A 19,398-nucleotide genomic window follows, 5' to 3' on the forward strand; every position below is an offset into this window, starting at 1 on the left:
TACTTCCAATATTCTGAACATTAGGCTGCCTCTGAATAATCCCCTATTCCCACCTGTGCCTGTTCCCTTACTCCCATCTTTCTCAACCCTGCTTCTCAAATGCTACAGATCCACCTGTTCTTCATTTGTGCTCTCTGGAATGCCTACTTTAAACTTATTTTCATCTTAAATCTTTTCCTTTCCTGCTCTGTCCATACTTTGGGGTTCTAACTGAGCCCTCCTAATGCTACTGCTGACCTCACTAGGTTTTTCAGGACTGGTTGTATTTTCATTCACATCCCTGGGTTTGCTCATAATTCCTGGGGTGGGAGACCAGGGGTTTAAATATTCTTTGCTCCCCATTCCATTTTTAATGTCCCAATAGTAAGCAAATTAATGGATTATTCCTATGTTGGCACATTCCTATTTAATTTTCCTAATTAGAAGTTTCCAACACATCAAAGGAGTATTAAAACAAAACAAAAACAATAAAATTAGTTTTCAGGGCAAAAGAATAAACACAGATCCATCTGATCTTTTGCCAAATTCAATAATGGCATTTTGAATAGATTACCAACCTGTGGTTAAATAATAGAACACAAATCCAATCTCCCAGCTTGGCTGCACCATTAACTGACAAAATAGATAAATTATTGTTAGAAAGAATAAAACGAGACTCTTGGACCATCAAGAATCTACCAAAATTTTTCCCAGAGTCAGATTCAATTAGCTGATATTCAGTACAGTCAATGAACCATATTAATTTAAACCAACAGGAATTTCACAAGAAACTCTATAAGACCTTATAACAGAGAGAAGGGCTCTAAAGACCTTCAGTGTGTGGGGTTAGTTCACCCTTTCAGATTCACCTTATTCAGAGTTTCTTTTGTGGGATACTCCATTAATTCATGGTACAATTTTTACCAGACTAGCCAGAAAATAGATTAGTTTCAGCTTGAACAAAGGTCATGGAACTGAGAATCATGTGAAATCAGAATTGCAATCTGATCCATTGGAACTCCCAGATTTGGGGGATAAGGCAAATCATGAAACTAAGTTTCATAAGATGACTTGGGAGTGTTTTTGAAAGTAGGATACAGGATTATTTCTCACTGGTGTCAATCAGGGCCAGGATTCCTAGGAAAAGAATGTCTATCACAGACCTCAAAAACAAACAAAAAATACCTTTGTCAATTAAAGAACATAGTTTAGCACTAGTCAGGTTTAGTCAAGAATGTATAAAAATGAATAGTGGATGATGATAATGATCAAGAACATTCCCCAACTAAAAGAGAGTCATTGAATTATCTTAAGAAATGAACAAAAGGGAAGGAAGTTCAAGGGGAAACACAAATAAACAGGGAAGCTTTGAAATAATATGTTGAATTTGTTAAAAAAAAAACTTTAAAAAAATAAACCACATAATAGCAATTTCTGGTTTCATATATGATCTTTTTACTATTTATATATGAAAATGTTCTCTCTTGTCTGTATATAATTCAGAAGATGAATTTTGTTTCTAATCTCTTTTAAAAAAACAGGAATATTCTTTACCTCCTGATAGAAAAGTGATGGATTGTGGATTTGTGGTATAGAATTAGACTTAACTTATCGAACACAGACAATGTCTACATTTGTTTTGCTTAATTTTGTTAAGGCTTTGGTTGGGGGAAGGGTGAATTATTTCTCATGAAAGGACAATTGAGTAGAAAGAAGGGAAGTAGCACAATGATGACAAAAAAAGAAAAGAAAGAAAATGGGATTATTGAAACTTTTTAATGTACTAAGGAGGATAGAAATATAGGAGAAACAGGAAAGCAAGACACCTCTTAAATGGTTTTGAATATATTATACTAAGTATTTTTCAAAAATAGCAAACTATAGGTAATGGAGAGTCACAATTCAGTTCATGTATAATACTCTTTAAGCATCAGGAAACAGTGAGAGACTGAGACTTAAGAGTCTAGAAGACAACAGTTTAAATCCTGCATCAAAAACTTATCTGTTGTGTGTACCTGAGCAAGCTAGTTATATGTTTTCTCATCTGTAAAAGAGGCATAATAATAGCACCACCTTTTAGAGTTGTTATAAAGAGAATATGAGATACCATTTGGAAAGTACTTTACAAATCCTAAAGTGTTTTATAAATGTTAGCTATTATTCTGTTCTTTGTTTACAGAAGGGTTTGCAGGTATTTGTCAAGTTCAAAATAACCAAAATTAAAATTATTTTTTAAAAAATAAATAGTGAAAAGTATTTTTAAATTAATAGAATATCAATTCCATAAGCTGTAAAAGCAATGATTCATTTTTTCTGTTGATGTCAAGTGAATAAGTAACTTACCTGTCCCAGATCTAGGGTAACATTGACTTTATTGTACTGTAAACCCAAAGACAGAGGAGGGCTTTGCCACCAACGTTCAGTCCCATCAATTGCATTGGTTATTGGGTGAGCTTTATTGGGATCTCCAGAGTTACAGTAGTCACAAAACTGACCCTGGAAAAAAATTAAAACAAAAGTTTTATGTTTTAACTTTACTTATTTCTTGGTAGTGGAAACAGTAAGAAAAAATGGAAAGCAGAAGGATTTCTGGGCTTAGTATTCTGTGATATATCATAACATGCACTGAAAAAGCAGAATTATAGATGCCTAGAACTAGAAAAAATCTTTGATGATATCAAGTCTATTATTCACTTTCTTCACTGTTCTGTTGTACAATTCTCTGTGACTCTATTTGGGGTTTTCTTGTCAGAGATGCTAGAGCTGTTTGCCATTTTCTTCTCCACCTCATTTTACAGATAAGGAAACCAAGGCAGACAGAGTTAAGTGACAGTTAGTGAGTGTTTAAGACTGGATTCAAATTCAGGAAGATGAGTTTTCCTGATTCCAAGCCCAGTGTTCTAACCACTCTGCAATCTAGGTGTCCCAGTTCTTATTTTATAGATGAGGAAATAAAGAAATAAAGTGATTTATTCAAGGACCTGGCAAACATAGCCAGATTTCAAACTCAGGGCTGCTGGATGCAAACTGAATGCTCATGACATTGCATTGATTGTTTACATCTCATGGAAGTTTATGAAATATCATTTTCAATCAATCACATTTGTTAAGCACATATGTACAACAGACACTTTCCTAGACACAGACCCAAAGTGAAATAGAACCTGCCTTCAGAAAGCTTACATTCTAATGGAGAAGATAACATGTACACAGATAAGTATATGCATGAAATACATAAAATGAATATAAAATCATTTGAAAAGTGCAAGTTTACTAGCTAGAAGCTGGGAGGAAGGAATCAGGAAAGACTTCCCTTTCACATAGAAGGTGGTGTTTGAGCTAAATCTTTTTTTGGGGGGGGGAGGGGGTAAGTGAGAAGCTAAGAATGACTTTGAGGTGGTGATCCTGGGTGAATAGAAAGATGGTGGTCCTGCAGATATTAACAGAGAAGTCAGAGTCAGTCAATAAAAATTTATTAAGTGTCTACTGTGTTTCAGGCAGGTCATACAGTAGATAGTGTCAGACCTGGAATCAGAAAGATTCATCTTCATGAGTTCAAATCTGACTTCAGGCACTTACTAGCTATGTGACCCTGGGCAAGTCACTTAACCCTGTTTTCCCCCAGTTTCCTCATCTGGAAAATGAACTGGAGAATAAAATGGTAAATTAGTATCTTTACTAAGAAAACCCCAAATGGGATCTTGAAACATCAGACATGACCGAAAATGACTGAACAACATCAAATTCAGACACTGGTAAATGCTGGAGAAACAAACAAAGGTATGACAATCCCTGCCCTCAAAGAGGTAGAGTCAATACATAAAAAGAAGTTGAAGGGGGGGGGGGGAATATCTGGAATGAGGGCATGATGAATCCCAACAACTGGGAAAGAAATGATCTAAGATATGAATTTCAGATTTGATTTCATCTTATAGAATGATGAGTTTCTGGAGATCATGAAGTCCATGAAAGTATCTGAGTGGGAAATGATCAGGTAAAATCCCTGGTTGCTCAACTTCCATCCACTCCAATCAGAGAGAGGGAGGAATTTGGAAGAAGGATATGTTTGAAAAGAAAGACATTGCATTCTGTTTTAGATATGTTGAGTCAAATGCTTATGGAAAAGTCAGTGTTGATTATCCACTGGAGAACTGATGGAAAATTGGAATTTGGGAGGAAGACAAGGAAGTATATCCAATTTTGAAAATCATCTGAATAAAAATGTCCATTGAACTCATGGGGGTTGATGAGGTAACAAAAGAAAAGGGTGTAGAGAAAAAAGAGTAAAGGTCCTAAGACAGTGGACATGATATGGATGAGGAATTAGCAAAAGGTGTCTAAAGGATACAGGCTACTTATGAGCATTTCAGTCTTGTGTATTGGGTTTTTACTATGTCCGTATAAATTTCAAAAAACAAGCAGAGTTCTAAAAAAATCAGTATTATATTTGGGGTATTTTAATATATAACAATTGTTTTCCTTGTTATATTGAATCTGGCTTTGCTTATGGCCTAATTTTTTGCTTCTATTGCTTAATTAAATGGAACTTTTCATTTCTTAAGTTAAAAACTATTACTCTTCCAAGCTGAAGACATGTTTTTGCTTAACTCAGTAGTTGTATCTGAATAGAGTTTTAATATACCACTCTTTCTCAAAGATAGAGTATTGAGTCTGGAGTTGAGAAAACCTGAATTCAAATGTGACCTCAGTACTCACTAGCTGTGTATCTTGGGCAAGTCACTTAGCCCTATTTGCCTCAGTTTCCTCATCTGAAAAATAAACTGGAGAAGGAAATGGCAAAAACTAGTCTTTGCCAAAAAAACCCTAAAAGGGTCATGAAGAGTCAGTCAGCAACAATTTCAGTGATAGATTTCAGGTATATAGATAAGGCATTCAGTTCTGAACTCCATGGGACCATGCTTGATTTACGCTGGCCTTGTCTCCCTATATCATTGTTGTATTCCACCTTCCAAACCAGAATCCCAAGATCACTCCCAATAGATGCTAAGCCAATCATCTAGTAACTTTGGAATTGTGCTTCCTCACCCAGACCATTTTCCAATCTGCAGCTACTCACATCCCCACCAGAACAAAGCCCAATTCCAGTTTTCCAAATCTTAATCTGAGAGCTGTAATAAAATTAATGCCATCATTGCCTCTCAAAAAAATGGGACAATTGACTTCCCCATTGTTTCACTCATTATTCCAGTGATATCCTGAATCACAGAATTTCAGAGTTGGAAGAAATCTCATCTAATTCCAGACCAAAACACCTTTCCCTGATCATCACTTCCTTATATTCTCTCTCCCTCTTTGTTCCTCTAAGTCCCTTAGGGGCAGAGATTGCCTCAGTAGCTATCCTCAGTGCTTAGTCCCTTACTTGGAAAGTAATTAATAAATACTTTCTCATTCATTCATTCCTATACCAACATGCTGTTCTCTTAGAATATCATTAACAAATACAACACGATGAACGTTTTTGTCTAGTCTCTTCAGCAATTTGTACAGGTGGAAAAGTCCATGTGGAAAAGCACTTTTGATACTAGTTCTCACTGTGCTAGCAACTCCATAGACTCAAAGTTAAAAAGAATCTGAGAGATCATCTAGGCAAGCAATAAATAATAAAAGCCTTTATATAATATCTCTTATGTGCCACTCATATATGAGGCATTTTACAAATATTATCTCATTTGAGCTTCACAACCACCATGAGAGATGGGAATTATTTTGACCCCCATTTTTTTAATTGAAGAAACTGAAGTCAAATGAATTGCCCCATCACACAGGTAGCAAGTATCTGAGGCTACATTTGAACTCAGGTCTTCTGACTACAGGACTGGTACTCTATCCTAGCTTAGCTTCCCCTGTTGATGCTGTTGTTCAGTCATTTCAGTCACATCCAACTCTTCATGACCCCAATGGGGATTTTCTTGGCAAAGATACTTGGAATGGTATGCCATTCCTTCTCCAGTTCATTTTAGAGATAAGGAACTGAGGCAAACAGGGATAAGGGATTTGTCCAGGGTCACCCAGCTCATAAGTGTCTGAGGCTGGATTTTAACTCATGAAGAAGAGTCTTCCTAATTCCAAGTTCCAAGTTCTAAATTCCTAATTCCACCACCTAGCTGCTCCCACTCAAGCAGAAATTCTTGTAGAATCTCCTTGACAAAAAGTCATCCATACCTATCTTGGAAAGGATCACGGGATCATAGAGGAGCTAGAAGGGCCTTAGAACACCATCTTCAGTCACTTTATAGATGAGCCACAGAGAGAGACAGAAGAGCTATTAAGTGGCAAAACTCCCTCCCTCCTAAGGCAGCCAATCCTACTTTTTTGTTAGCTTGTAGGCTCTCTTGAGTCTCAAAGACTAATTGCATAGGGGTCTAATGATGCAAAGGAAGTAGTATATGACCAATAGCTCTTTCCCATTTCACAATATATTTTTGTGAGATTTGATTCTCATTCTGTCTTCAGACATTTATTAATCTGGGGTAAGAGATACTCACCTGCATTAACTATTTCTCAAATTATCAAAAAGCTACCAATGGCTTGCTGTAAGATGCTGATGTTATTTTGTTGTTGTTTGGTTGTTCAATCATGTCTGACTCTTCATGAACCTAAGGATTTGTCCATGGGGTTTTCTTGGCAAAGATACTGAAATGGTTCATCTTTTCTATGTTCAGAATGTTCCCATTTCACAGGTGAGAAACTAAGGCAAATAGAGGTTAAGTGACTTGTCCACAGTCACATAGCTAGAAAATATCTGAGTTGGGTTTGATCTCAGATCTTCCTGACTCTAGTTCTATGTGCTACCCACCAAACCACATAGTAGTCTCTGGTGTTGTGCCAGAGGGTTTGATTTGTGAATATTCAACCAACAGCATAGGAATGTTTATTGTTTTTTCTATTAGATCTTTCCTATTAGCACTACACTATTTCTGTTTAATGAAGGTGGAGATGCCCTGCACATTTGAAAGGCATGTGGATTTTTATTCAGCTGGCAACACTTCTATTCCAGAAATGTCAAAGTTGGTAACCTTTTCAATATTAATATATTTCTCCATATGTCTCAAACATTTACTATCAATAAAAGTAATGAATATATACTATGCAAATATGTCTTTTCTTTTTGTCATATTTATTCTACATAAATAACTATACAGGTTTATACTAGGATTCTATGACTGGGATAAACAGATCTCTCTGATCAATTTTAAAGTAGCTTAAAAGTAAAAGTATCATTTTAGAGTCTAAAGTTGAGAGTTTGAAGTCCTTTTTCCTTTGCTTGAATGTTGCTTCATAGTACTTGTCCCTGATTAAATTATATCTACTATTTTTGGACAGTAGTTATGAGAGTCTGGAGATTTTGCTAGTATAGAAAATTCCCAGTATGAAGATTTCAATGGTATAATTTGTGACAAAAGTAAAATAAAACTTAAAATAATACTTTTTTTTCAATTACAAACAAAGCCAATTTCTTTTTGTATTTTTTTCAAGGCAGTGGGGTTAGGTGATTTGCTCAAGGTCACATAGCTCAGTAAGTATTAAATGTATGAACCCAGATTCTCCCAACTCCAGAGCCAGTGCTTTATCCACTGTGCCACCTAACCATCCCTATTCTTTTTTTTAAATAAAATGCTGAGTTCCAAATTTTCTCTTTCCCTCCCTTTCATCTCTTCTTAGATAGTAGAAATTTGATAAGGATTATAAATGAGCAATCATGTAAAATCTATTGTTGTGAAAGAAGAAAGAGTTTGCAAAAAAATACAGTTAAATAAGACTTCTTAGCATGTGTTAAATGAAATCAAAATTCTTTAAAGACATTTTTTTCTAAATTAATGTTATCTAATCATTTATGATTGCACACACACACACACACACACACACACACACACACACCATATAACAGACACATCCAAATTTACCTTGGCACAACTAGGAAGAAAAAGAAAAAGGAGGCAGTCCCCATAATAAAAATAAAAATTAGTATAAGGGGATGGGGGCTATGCCAATTAAGCAAGCAGAGATTCTAGATGAGTGGACTTTTGGAAAGATTATGTTACTATGACAAGAAAGCAGGAGAAATAAAGGAGATACAAGGCAAACCTATATAAAACAAAACTAGGTATCAATGCATCTGATCATGAATATTCCTAAAATCTATGATTTCCTTGGCATAGAGAGCTCAGATATTCCTAACTCTAAGCCCAGTCCTTGAATCATTCAGACATTCTACTCCTATAGTCAACATAAACCTTAATAACATTAGCACATATTAGAAATTGCAGGCTTGAAGGGATCCTTGAGCTGGTGGGTGGGGGAGAATCTGGAGGAGGGATGGAGAGGGAGGGAGAGAGAGATGGCATAAGATAGTGAGAAAGAAAGGGAGTGAGAATGGAAGAGGCAGAAAGAAAGGAGAATAGGAAAGGGATTGGGGAAGAAGGAAAGCAGAAATGAGAGAAAGGAAGAGAGTGGGAGAAGAAAAGAAGAAGAAGGAAAGAAGGAATGGTGGAGAGAGGAACAAGGAGAGAGAATGGGGGGAGAGGGAATAGGAGAGGGAGAGAGGAAGAGGACAAGAAAAAGAGGGAGAGATGTGAATTGATATGAAAGAGGAAGATGGAATGGAGGCTCTTTGGATAGGGAGGACCCAGACCAAAAACCAGTGGATTGAAACAAGTGGAATCTAAGTGGAAAATCAGCTTTCAGAGATCTTTATTCAGATATATCATTTTAATTTTGAATTCTGAATGACCATATCTACCTAGAACCTTGTTGCAGTGATTCCTGACTCAGCCTTGATGCCAGTGACCTTGGCTAAGTCCCTTGATCTTTTTGGTTCTCAGTTTCCTCATCTGTAAAACAAAATATTGGACTATCTAAAGGAACTCTAGGGAATCATTTAATACAAAATTCATAATCCATGAGTTTATGATCCCAGTCTGTCAACCACTCTCCATCCTTGTTGCCAACACACACACACACACACACACACACACACACACACATCACAACCATTTTTCTTCAAACTTTGGTATATACATATCATTGGACTTTGACCTAATAATAAGAAAGTAGTCAACACAGAATTTCTCTCTGTGCCAGCAAGATAGGAAAAATCTTGAAGCAAGGCTCTATAGGAATAATTTATCCAAATTGCAGTCTGGAACTCTGATTTTCCTTGAACTGATTTAAGTATGTTTTGGCAACAGCAAAGCGGTACTTTATTTTGCCCAAGCAAAATGAATCCTTCGGAAGATTATAGAATTAATGCCAAAAACCACTCTAAAGAGCCCCGAACACTTTCTTGTAAAATAAAAAGGGGAAAAATGAATTCTAAGAACCACTTATATGGAAAATTTAGGCCTTCACAGAAACTTTATTTTTTCTTTTTTAATTTTGGGAGAATGGGATCAAAAGGAATTTTTTTAATAAAAAAAAAAGTTTTTTTCTCCTACCTTTTACATTTGCTCACTTGGACACAATGTCTCAGAGGAAATATTTAAAATAAAAGTCCAAAAATCAGTAAGGTTTTTGGTCCAAAAGACCACAAACCAGCTCCAGAAAAAAATCAGAATAAATTTAAATCTGGAAGTGAAACACTTCCCCTAAACACAGGCTTCACATTTCATGATCTTCTCCTGAGGTGTTCATGGGATTTATATTTACATGAAAATCTTGAGTGACTAAGTGACCTTCATAGAGAGGCATGAGTGTGTACACTGCTGAGCTGCCAAGAATAGAGAATGAGCATTGATGGAGCGTTTTTTAAATTGCAGCTGCTCCTAATTTTTTTGAAGAAAATTCAGAAAACTAAGTGAAATGCAAAGAGCTCATGGACATTGGCAGATGACAGGTGGGATGGAGGTCTCCTCATCTCTGGTTTCTGTGGGGCATGGGGATGCAAAAGGGGAAAGATTTCTGTTGTAGTCAGTATTAATTCAACTATCCCACCTGTAACTGTGAAAGATGACTATAGGAAAGAGGCAAGAGTGGAGATATATAGGAAATAACAGGTGGCAACAAAAGCATAGAGGGAGATAAGTGGTGTGGTGGTTTAAACCTGCAGAGCACTAGGTTTAGGGTCAGGAAAACTCATCCTTATGAGTTCAAATCTGGCTTTAGACATTTACCAGCTATATGACCCTAGGCAAGTCACTTAACCCTGTTTGCCTAAATTTCCTCATCTATAAAATGAGCTGGAGAAGACAAGGAAATCTGGCAAGGAAAACCTCTAATAGAGTCATGAAGAATAGGACATAACTGAAAAACAACTCTACCAACAATAAACCATGGCAAAAGGGGAGGTAACCTGGGCATATTCTGTATTCCTAAGACTTTCTGAATATTGCTATTAGTCTATTAATGTCAAAATGCAATGGGAAGGTAAAAGGGGGGAAATATAAAACCTATATAAATGAAGGACTGAATTGCCTTAAAGACTAATTCCAGAATTTGCCTTGTGACCTATGGAAAATCTACTCTTTTTTTAGGATGCTAGAAGCATAATCTTTTACCATGATCATTTTAATAATATTCATCTAAACCAAAAAACACTCATTTGCAATACATTCTGACTAAAGCCCCACTACACATTTTTCTAAGAAACTGAAGGCTTTACATATAGGGCCCTGCAATATAACACTGAAATAAACATCTTCTTCTTTCACCTTATTTTTTTAATCCTGTGTATTTTTATTCTATCCTACTCATTGCTACATCATATAACTCCATCTTATGTTTGGCCCTTGTCTGAAGCAGAGAAGGAATAGTAATTATGTGATATACCAAACACCTGCTCTTGGTTAGATGTGTGGAATGATACTGGGGCTTGAGAATAAAATCTGAGGGGCAGCTAGGTGGCATAGTAGATAGAGCACTGGCCCTGGAGTCAGGAGGACCCTGAGTTCAAATGTGACCTCAGACACTTAATAATGACCTAGCTATGTGACCTTGGCCAAGCCACTTAACCCCTTGCTTTGCAGAGAGAGAGAGAGAGAGAGAGAATAAAACTGTCATCCTTATGACATAGAGTGAACTGGGTGCATTCACATTTAACAAAGATCATCCCTCTGCTATCCCATAACATCCCCATAACAAAATAGGAATTATTCAAGTTTCTGGGGTTTGTCTCAGACATAATAAATGGGCACTCCTAATCATAGAGAACTCTAAGAGGCTGATGAAGATTACAGGGTTACTTCAATCTCAAAACCACTTCCTTCCTTTGGAAAGGTTTTGTATTTTTAATTTTGTATAGATAGGGTGGATACATGGTTGAATATGGTATAGTATCATCAACTATTTTCATAACTATTCCAGGGTAAAAAAATTTACCCATTTTGAGGTTCAGCTTAACCATTTATAACATAGAGACAACAATAATAGCAGTAATGATATTAATAATAACAGTTATCATAGCTAGACACAATTGGTAAAATGCAGAACTTAGAGTCAGGAAGGCCTGAGTTCAAATCCTACCTCAAACACTAGCCATATGACCTTTCCCTATTTGCCCAGTTTCTTCATCTGTAAATTGAGTATATTAATAATGCACAATTAACTCAACATTAACTCATATGGTTGTTGTGAGGATTAAATGAATTAATATATGCAAAAATATTTTTCAAAACTTAAATCAATATATAAATGCTTTTAGTAGTAGTAAAACCCAAAATAAAGAGCAAAAGGAAATTAGTTTAACTAATACCATATTCTTTTTGAGCTTTGCAAAGATACTGGAATGATTTGCCATTTCCTTCTTCAACTTATTTTATAGATAGGGAAACTGAGGCAAACAGGGTTAGGTGATTTGCCCAGGGTCACACAGTTAGTATTTGAGTATAGGTCTTCCTGACTCCAGGTCCCATGTCCTATCCAATGCACCACCTAGCTGCCAAAAATCTGAAGACAAAATCAATCTGGGTAAAAGACATACACAGAGAGGATATATACATACATATGTGTATATGTATATATATATATATATATATATATATATATATATATATGGAGAGAGAGAGAAAGAATGTTAACATTTGCAATCACTCAGAAAGAGAATTGATCACAAAAAGCTAGCATGAGTTCAACAAGAATATGTTATACTCAGTTAATCCAATTTCCTTTTACTTTTTTCCTCTCAATTAAAGTTTTGTTTCTTGACTATTTTCTTTTGACTTCACAATAATTCTGATAAGATCTTATCAAAAAGCAAGCAAAATCATCTAATATAATAATTATAATTGACATCACGTTCTATTTCTGCTGTTATATGCTACTATTTCTTAAAAGAAAGGAATGAAATTTGTTTTAGCTTCAGTCATCTAAAATGACATTAGCTTTGATTTGACCTGAATTCTTTTAAATCATTTAAATCAATATATAAACATTTAAATAGTTATATATGTGTATTATTCTTTTGATTCTTATTTCTTCAGTATGTATCAGTTTATACAATTGTTCAAAGTTTCTCTGAATTCTTCATATTTTTATTAATGTAATTCCTTATGTTGCAACAATATTCTAATACATTCATACACCACTTTTTCGTCAGCCTCTCTTCCAGTTGTTGGGAACATCCATCCTCTAAATGGCATTCTTTGGTTTTCTCTATGAAAAAAAAACCTCTTCAATTTAGGCAAACTATAGCAAAAACAGTTTAAAATGAATAACCAAAATGAGTAAGGAGATACTTAACTGTTCTCAACAGCATTCCATCTTCCATGTCAAGCCCTGTCTTTCTAACTAATAAAAGTTCACTAGATCTAGGTACCCTAAACCCACTATAATCCATTTTGCCACAATGTTATGCATATCCTTCCTGATTCTGACTTTCCACCTATTGCTCTGGAAATAATAATCAAATCAATATTACTATTCCCAGAAAGAACATGTCTATCAATCAATCACCTTATGAGTCTATTCATCAATCCTGTGACATCCCATTCCAAAACATGCCTTCCTGTGGTGTCTCAAAAAAAAGGGAAGTCTAGGAGGAAGGTCAAACTGATGATTACTCCAACAAGAGACAAGTTAGGATATATTGGGTTGTCGAATTCTGTTGCCAGATATCACATGCAGGTGCTTGTCCAGTACTGATGGTGCCCCATGGTGCCTCACTGATATGGGGTGGGGGGGAGTGAAATCAATTCAAATTCAAGACTCTTGCAACAGCCAGATTATATCCAATAATCCTGTTTCCTAACAGTCTGGTCATAGGGAAGAATAGTTCTGGTAAAGACAAGTGAGAAGGCTGCCCTCACTCTAACAAACACAATTGTGCAAGTCACACCACCAATCACTTGGTTGGTGTGGTCTTCTTTGAATCCAAAGGACAAGTAGTAATAGTGGTAGTAATATGTAGTCATTCTCTGTCTAAAAAAATGTAAATTCCTTAAAGGCAGAGATTGTCTTTTTTTTTTTTTTTGGTTTATATTCTCAGCACTTATCAACTTAATACATAATAAGAGCATCATAAGTCACTTAGCCCTGTTTGCCTTAGTTTCCTCATCTGTAAAATTAGCAGAAGGAGGAAATAGCAAACCACCTCAATCTTTGCAAAACTCAATAACAGTATGTTACACTTAGTTAGTGGAGCACCCAGAAGCAACCAGGGGCATAATATATAGAGAACTAAATTTCAATTCAGGGAGATCTGCATTCAAATTCTGCTTCAGACACATGATGACTGCCTGGGCAAATGTAAAATCAGAATAGCAATAGCATCTATGCTATTCAATGATCAAATATATTACTTTACCAAACCTAAAGTACTACATAAAAATTGTCTATAATTGTTAGCTATTATTATTAGTAGTACTTTTCTACTCATTCATAGTTTGTTTTTAGATTTTTACTATGAGAAAAAAAATCCTGCTATGAGTATTTTAATATAAATGGGACAGTTCTTTACCCTACTAACCAGTTTGTGGTACATAACCAGGAAAGCCTTAGCTGCCCCGAAGGATTTGAAAGTTTTATTGCATAATTTCAATTGTTTTCCATAATGGTTGGACCAATTTAGAGTTCCACCAATAATCTATTAGTTTACTTATTTTCCAAAATGTCTGTCATTTCTATTACTAATTTTAGCAATTTTATGGATGTGAGAAGATAGCTGAGCAAAATGCAAGGGATGGAATTTATAGAAATGTAGATTCATCTAATAAAAGGAAAAATTTTCTGACCACCAGAATCACACCAAGGGAAATGTTCTGCCTCAGGGTTAGTGATTTCACAATCAAGATCTTCAAATAGAGTTCAGATGACTATTTGTAAAGGTAGTTCTAGGACTCTGAAGTCACTTTGAAGTCTAAGAATCTCTCAAGCACCAGAAGTTGTTAGGTAGTTAGAAATTAGGCTACATGCAGTGTCCAGTTTATGTAAAAAAGCAAAAATGTATATCAGTGACTGAAGTGCTTAAAATTAAACCATGACTTTTATCATTTCCTGATGTTTTACATAAAATGTTATATTATGTTTTATTTATATATATATATATATATATATATATATATATATATGTTATGTTATATAAAATTTTATAACCACACAGCTGGGTTTTATTCAGAACAAATTTTATAAATTTTATCCAAAAGCAAAAATGAAGAAAATAGAGAAATGATCGAGTTATTATCTTAATGGAGTTTCTAATCAGTATTTACTAAATGTTTTAGTAAATGAAAAGATAGGCAACTTATCATAACATTTAAAAAAGCAATAAGTTTGCATCAGTTAGATTATCTGCCACAATAAAGGAGGAAATCAACTTGGAGGCAGCACAAAACAACATTTTAATGTAATTCTATTTCAGTATAATAGGCAAAAAGAATATTAAACCTACAATTTATCCACTGTTGTTTAATTATTGAAATGTTCTGCATGGATTTTCCCCCCAAAAGCCAATCTGATTATATGGGTCCTGAAACATGTTTAATCTATGGAGAGCATTCCTAGGTTACAATAAATACAGGCAGTTGCATAGGGTCCTTCTCTAACCCTGGCAGGGTCTGAGACAAAAACAAAGGCTAGAGCCAGAGCCCATAATACCACTGTCCACTCCCATGCAATCTTTTTTCTTTTTCTTTTTTTTTTGAAATTTCATTGTTGCTCTCCAGTCATGTGTGACTCTATAATCCTTTTTTTTTGAGGTTGTTGTTTCCTTTTTCTGCTCATCTTACATATAAGGAAACTGAGACAAACAGGATGAAGTGACTTGCCCAGGTAACACAGCAGGTAAATATCTGAGGCCGCATTTGAACTCAGATCTTTCTGATTCTAGGTCTAATGCTCAACCACTACTCTTAGCTGCCCATAATATTAGGTATTCCTATTTTGTTCAGCTAGAAATACAATATTCACTCATCTGTTTGGTTCCATTACTAGTCAGGAAATTCTAACCTACTATCTCCTATCATGGACCAATTCACTCATCCTTAGGCAGCCTAATTCTCTGCCTCCACCCATCTCCCAGGTTTAGTGCATTCACCCAAAGGGTTTTATCTTTTGGGCATCTCAGACTTTCAGAGGTCAAGCAAAGTTAGCTTCCCCAGTAGCAAGGATTACTGTATTGGCATGAGCCACCACACCAGACAAATTCCATAATCAACAAGGCAAAAGATCAGAATGCCTTTTCTCCTAAGTCACAAATATATATATACAGAATAAGTTGGTTTTCTTCCACTTTGAAGATAGGCTCTGATAGCCCTGATTAAAGAATGACAGCACTTCAAAAGTAAAAGGGACTTCACAAGTCATCAAGTTTAACCATATCTGAATGGGAAACTTCTCTGTAACATCTCAGACAAGCTGTGATTCACTATCCTTTTAAAGACCTCCAAAAAGAAATTCATTCTTTCAAGACAAGTTCATTTTATTTCTAGGTAATTAAAATGTTAGAAAGTTTTTCCTTTTGTTGAGCCTAGTTTGGTCTCAGGAGTCAAACAAAACAAGTCTAATTCTCTTTTATTTGAAGATAGCTATAATGTTCCCCTCTAGTCTTCTCTTTGTTAGGTTAAGCATACTCTACTTTCTTCAACTAATCCATCTATGCAATGGACTCAACTTGCTCTCACCAAGGTGACGCTCCTTTGGATGTTCTTCAAATAAAAAAATACCCTTTCTAAAATGTGATGAACAAAACAGAATAAAAACTTCATATGTGGTTTGCTCAATGCAAAGTACAACAAGACTATAACCTTCTCCACACTGAACACTCTATTATTGCAACCCAAGATCACCTTGACTTTTTTGACTGAGCTGTGCCAGTGGGGTGGGAGTGGAGAGAGAGAGAGAGAGAGAGAGAGAGAGAGAGAGAGAGAGAGAGAGAGAGAGAGGAAGAATTCAAATTTATTGCCTACAGTGATTAACTAAAGGGGAAAAAAATTTTTTTTAGCTTGGAAAAGTTGCAGGAGGGACCTTGACAGTTTTCTTCAAATATCTTAAGAATATCTTGCAGAGGAGCAAATAGGTTTTTATTGTAGGATCTCAGAATCAGCACCAATGATTATCAGTTACAGAGAAGTAATGGCATAGAATATAAACTATTCAATAATCAAATTTTGATTTTTTTGTGATTCTGTTTCTGAATGGATTGCCTTAGGAGGTAGTGAGTTTCCCATTATTAGAGGGCTTTGTGTGGAGGCTAGATTTATTAAAAAGGACTCCCCTTCAGAAACTAGAACTCCTTTATAATTCTGAGATTTAGAGCTTGCCATTCCCCAGGGTTGACCAAATCAAACAAGCAAGAATGTTTTAACAGAGGCTAAACTAATTAGTCCCACCCTGTTGCAACTCCTTCACTTTTAGCCTAGAAGTAATCTAACAATCCTTAAATCCATGTGGCTTCTTATTTCTTCTGTTTTATATTTATATCAGAAAAAAGTTATTTGTAAAATTGAAATAACCTGTAATACTCAACATCCAGACAAAAGTTTGATGCTCTATTCCATTTTAAAGGTTTTTTTGGTAACTAGCTAACCCTTGATATCTTTATGTTTCAGGTGAAATCAGTATACAGGAAACATTTAGGTAAAAAAACAACACAAACAACTAGAGAGTCTGTTATTAAATATTCATGGGGAGGGATGTTAGAGAAAGAGGAGACCTTTTGAGATTATTTACTCCATCCTCTTTGTTCCTCAGCATCCCAACTTATTCTTTTTCCCCTCCCTTCCTGTTCTTCTTCGAAGAGCAATAAAACATAATAGAACCATTCCCTCTGTTTAATTGGTCTACATCTATGATTCCCTAGAGCAGTTACGTGATGCAATACAGTACCAGGCATGGATTCAGGAAGATAAGTTCAAATATGACTTCAGAAACTTATGAACTGTGTGAACCTGTACAAGTCACTTAATCTTATTTGCCTCAGTTTCCTCATATGTCAAATACCTGGTGTATCAAGCCACCAAATGACTGAACAATAAAAACAAAAACTGTCCAGCTGTGTCTCTCCCATTCTCTACTTGTGAGGCTGATGCTTTTAAGATAAGTATAATACTAGACTTTATATTTATTCTTATTAAAATTGTCCCTTGATTCCAGACTGTATGACAGTATTGGGGGAAAGGAAGGGAAAGAAAGAGCACTGTATAATTTATCCAACAATGGTCCTTCCTAAATAACCCACATCAATTCAATATGACTCCAATAGTTATAATTTTAAAAAAAGTCATTGAAGTACATTGAACTCCATAGACACAGGGCTGCAGCAAGTAACAGCCAGATGGGAGTGGGTTACTCTGTGAGGCACTGAAGAAAAGTATAACAAAATGGGCAGAGGTGATCTTATGAAGTTGAGAGGGAAAATATTTTCATGTCTTTTTTTTTTTTTACTTTTTTTTTTGTTTTGCAAGGCAATGGGGTTAAGTGGCTTGCTAAAGGTCATGCAGCTAGCTAATTATCAAGAGTCTAAGTCTGGATTTGAACTCAGGTCCTCCTGACTCCAGGGCCAGTGCTCTATCCACTGGGTCACCCAGCTGCCCCATCTTCATGTATTTTTTTTTGTGCAAACTTATCAAGAGGAGTACAAGAAGAAGCACCCAGGTGTTTCTGTGAACTCAGAATTTTCTAAACAATGCTCATAAAGGTGGAAGACAATGCTTGCTAAAGAGAAAGAAAAATCTTAGGATGTGGCAAAAACTGATAAGGTTTGTTATGAAAAAGAAACCAAAGAGGCCTCCTCTGGCATTTTTCTTATTGTTCTGAGTATTATCTAAAAATTAAAGGGTAGTATCCTGGTTTTTCCATTGGAGATATGGCCAAAAAAATGGAGAGAAATGTAGAATAATACTGCCACAGATGACAAGCAAACTTGTGAAAAGAAGGCAGTTATATTGAAGGAAAAGAATGGAAAAGATGTTGCTACATATCAGGCTAAAGGAAAACCTGATGTGGGTAAAGAGGGAGGAGTTCTCAAGGATGAGAAGAACAATGAAAAGAAGGAAGAAGAAGATGGGGAAGATGAGGACAATTGGAGAATGAGGAAAATGATATAAGTTGATTCTAGAGAACTCTTTTCCTTGTCTATAAAGCATTTTAAACACACTGTACATGACTCACTCTTTTTAAAGAAAAAAAATTGAAATGCAAGACTGTGTTAAGATTTGTTTTTAAACTGTACAGTAATTTTTTTCATATAGTTAACACACTATTGAAAGTGTCTTATAGCCCTGTCCTTTAGAGCTATTTCCAATAGCCACTAACCTTGCCTGGTATGGTATGGTAACATTAAATTGGCATGGAAATTTAAAGCAGGTTCTTGTTGGCAGCAGAGCATAAATTATTTATAAATAGAGATATAGTTCATTTTCATCTTCAGTGTTTGTGCAGCATATGAAATAATTGCTCTATTAATGAAATACTTTTCTGTAATTGCAAGAACAAAAAAGTTACAACTGTTTTCTTGCCATTCTGAATACTTTTAAATAAATACAATTTTTATTAAAATTAAATAAATGAATGAATTAAGCATGCCTCCAATTAATGCAAATGAATCAATTTTATCACTTTATAGTCATACCTTGGATATGTAGCTCACATTGACAGATTAGTGTTGACAATTTCTGGATTTTCTTCCCCCAAGATCTATTTGTGGCCAATAATTCCTTCTACTTTGTAAAAGCTCTTGTGGACTACCAGCAGTAAAAACTCTTGTGGACTACCCAAAAGTTGTTTCCTTGGAAAGCTCCTAAAGAGATTAATGCAGTCTTCAAACTAGATTTTAATAAATATTATTGTCTGATATTTGCAGAACAAATAATTGCTGATATTTGAAGAATCCAGTCATATTGATGACTCTGCCCCTCAGACATCTAAAACAATGTCTTGTCATTATAAAAAAAATACTGTTTTAATCACTAAAAGCCCAGCTGTTAGTTTTTACCTTTATAGTGTTTTTGTCTTTATATCACATTTCTTATA

At 35.3% G+C, this 19,398-nt stretch overlaps 1 pseudogene; it reads left to right on the plus strand.

The window, feature by feature from the left end:
* The first annotated feature begins 3,704 nt into the window (after positions 1-3,704).
* LOC141499246 (high mobility group protein B1 pseudogene) lies at positions 3,705-18,473 on the plus strand (annotated as a pseudogene).
* The last annotated feature ends 925 nt before the right edge of the window (positions 18,474-19,398 follow it).

This window comes from Macrotis lagotis, chromosome X, assembly GCF_037893015.1.
Source record: "Macrotis lagotis isolate mMagLag1 chromosome X, bilby.v1.9.chrom.fasta, whole genome shotgun sequence".
Classification (NCBI taxonomy): domain Eukaryota; kingdom Metazoa; phylum Chordata; class Mammalia; order Peramelemorphia; family Peramelidae; genus Macrotis; species Macrotis lagotis.